Source organism: Culex pipiens, chromosome 2, assembly GCF_016801865.2.
Source record: "Culex pipiens pallens isolate TS chromosome 2, TS_CPP_V2, whole genome shotgun sequence".
In the NCBI taxonomy this organism is placed as follows: Eukaryota; Metazoa; Arthropoda; class Insecta; order Diptera; family Culicidae; genus Culex; species Culex pipiens.
The window spans coordinates 205,124,489-205,127,864 of NC_068938.1; positions in this window are offsets into that span (position 1 = coordinate 205,124,489).

Here is a 3,376-nt window from a genome sequence, read left to right on the forward strand (position 1 = left end):
TTGTTTTTTTTTTAAGGGTTACATGCATGTAGAAAATCGCAAAATTTCATATTACAGAAAAAAATTTAAATCCTCCAAAAAGATGATTTTCAAGTTTCATAAAGATATTTAATGAATAAACTAAGAAAGAGACGATTTAAGCTCAAAATGTTGCCATGCGCAGGGCGAACTGTCAAACTTTGTGAGCGTTTTTCTCTAAACACCGAGTTGAATTACGGGTGCCACGATATCTCAAGACGGGATGGACCAAATTGGCTGAAATTTGAGGTGAAGACTCTCAAGATATATCCCATGTGCATGACGAAGCCCAATTTTTGAATTTTGCTTCTTAAAAAATTTCAAAAATCATTAACTGACGATTTTTTTATATGAAAACCCATAAAATATTTTTAATTTTTTTTTTAAATGAACTTTTCGAAAATCGGCTTTTGTCATGCACACGGAATTGGTTCAACGAGTCTTCACCAAAATTTTGAGCCGAATTGGTCGAAGTAGTGTTGAGATATCGTGGCACCGGTTTTTTTCAAACTGCTAACTTCGAATAGCTATATCTCGACAAGGAAACAATCAAATGTCTTCAAATTTGTTTTATTAATAGATTGAAATGTATATTTTAATGCCCTGTGAACAGATTTTAAAACAGGTTAAGTGTGTGCTTATACCAACCTCTTACCTTTTTGCCGCTTTACATGTATGAAAAGAAAAAAAATACCATTCCTTAGAGCCAAAATAGAATTTAAGCTTTTTCCATATTTAATTTTCAAAAATCGTAAAATATTTTATTGATATCCTCAACCAAAATGAGTCTAAGCTGCTAACTGAACATGAAATTCTGTTTTTTTAGAGATTTTAAAAGTAGCTCGTAAAAAAATCTTATTTTATGGACAATATTTTGGTAAATTCAATTATTCTTTTTTTTGCAATTTCGGTTGTTCAATTTTTTAAGTTTCATTTTTAATGAAAACACGAATTCATTGAAATAAACAAAAATAAAGAAACTAAACTATGCTTTACAATAAAAATAAATCTAAATATTCATATGAATGTCAATAAATAAATATTGGAAGCGAGGGGAGGTTCAGCGATTTTCAATGCTCAATTCAAAAAACATTTCAAAAAAAGTGACCACGTGGTTTATGAATGGTCTCTTACTGCACTGTTACTGTTTTTTTTTTTTAATTGGGGCATAAAATATTGCAAACATAACAGAGCATTTCTTTTAAAAAAAGGGAAATTTCTTCTCCAAGGAAAAGTTAAGAATGAGATCCTTTTCCAACTAATTTTATTTGCTCACTTTCTTTTTCCATTTATTAGTTTAATTTTTTAATTTTAAATTCATAAGCTTTAAAACAAAAAAATCATGAAACCAAAAAAAAATAAAAAGATCATAAATTCAAGTACAATCCAGACTCGATTATCCGAAGGCCTCAGAAAAATTTCACTTCGGATAATCGAATCAAGATTTTTTTTTTTTTTCGTTGTCTTGTTTTTGATTGTCGAGCTTAGGTATGACCCCTAAACTATGCTTAAGGGGTTACATACATGTAGAAAATCAAAAATTTCATATTTCAGAAAATTTAATAAACTCACTTAAAACATGATTTTCAATCACTCCTGAAAGTTTCATGAAGATATTTCATGATTAAACTGAGTAAGAGACGATATACGTTCAAAATTTTGCCATGCGCAAAGCGAACTGTCGAACTTTGTGAGCGTTTTTCTCTGAACACCGAGTTGATTTACGGGTGCCACGATATCTCGAGATGGGACGAACCAAATTGGCTGAAATTTTGGGTGAAGACTCCTAAGACATATCCCGTGTGCATGACGAAGCCCGATACAAAAATCAAAAACTGACGATTTTTTATATGAAAAACAGAAAAATATTTTTATCTTTTTTTAAGGTAAAGTTTTTGTAAATCGGGCTTCGTCATGCACACGGGACCGGTTTAACGAGTCTTCACCAAAACTTTGAGCCGATTTGGTCAACGCAGTGTTGAGATATCGTGGCACCCGTTTTTTGAAACTGCTAACTTAAAATGGCCATATCTCGGCAATGATACAACCAAATATCTTCAAATTTATTTTGATAATAGTTGAAAATATATATTTCAATGCCCTTAAAACAGATTTAAAAAATGTTTTAGTGTGTGCTCAAACCAACCTCTTACAATTTTGTCGTTTTACATGTATGTATCCCCTTAAATGAATTTAAAAAAATATATCCAAGATGGCGACCAAAATGTCGGTGATATATTTTTGAAAAAATGCATTTTATTTTTAATAGGCTATCAACAACTCAAATTTGGCTAAAATGGGGCCACAGAATTCAGATTTTATGTTAAAAACAAGAAAACGAAAAAAAAATATTTTTTTGTGATTCGATTATCCGAAGTTCCATTCAAACCTTCGAATAATCGAAACTTCGGATAATCGAGGCTTCGGATAAGCGAATCTGGACTGTATTAAAAAAAATCATAAATAAAAAAACTAAAAAAAAATTAAATCAAAAAATCTAAAATTCAAAATTTTCAAATTCTAAAAAAATTAGGTTTTTATATTGATTTTTTAGTTCTATAATTTTTATTTTTATAAATTCTTGAATTTTAAATTTTTAAAAATTTTAGTATTAAAATTTCTTTATTTTAGAAATTTTTAACCATATCTGCCCACCATTGAAAAAACGGCTAATATCAACTTTTGGCAAAAACGAGATAGTAGCACCAGGTGGTAGAGGATGTTCCAGCGCATCTTCTGGAACTTGAATTTTACTGAAATAGTGCTTAGACTTGGCTGCCGATGCGAAAAACCAAACGGCTAATATGCCACTCTTATGGGAAATTGCCTTGACCGCCTTGACGGAGATTTTGTCACAAACACTAAAACACGTTTTTCTCGGAATACTTGATTTGGCATAATAGCCGAATTTTCAATTATGGGCAGATATAAGGCCGATGCAAATATTTTTCAAAGTTTTTGTCCCTCGGCTCTGGCCGGTGTACACTCTAGTAGGCCGTTGTACACTATAGTAAAAAGATTTTCTTTCGTTAAATACTTTTTATCACGTCCTTTTAGGTGCTGCGGCCAGGTTAGGGCCGGAGATCATAAAAAGTTACATAAAAATTTATAAAAAGTAGTGGAAAAAAACCATTTACGTCACAAGAAAATTTTTGTCGAATACATGACTTACGCTATTATTTCGAAAAATGAAACATGAAACCTAATGAATTAGTTTTTTTAATTGCGCTGCTAACAAGGCTGCTAACTTTTTTCAGTTAAAAACAGACTTAGTTTAGTATTTCTCTTTAACCGTACAACGCGCGTGCGATGTTTATTTCATCGCCCACTTCGCCCTTCAATCAGCTGACAGAACCAC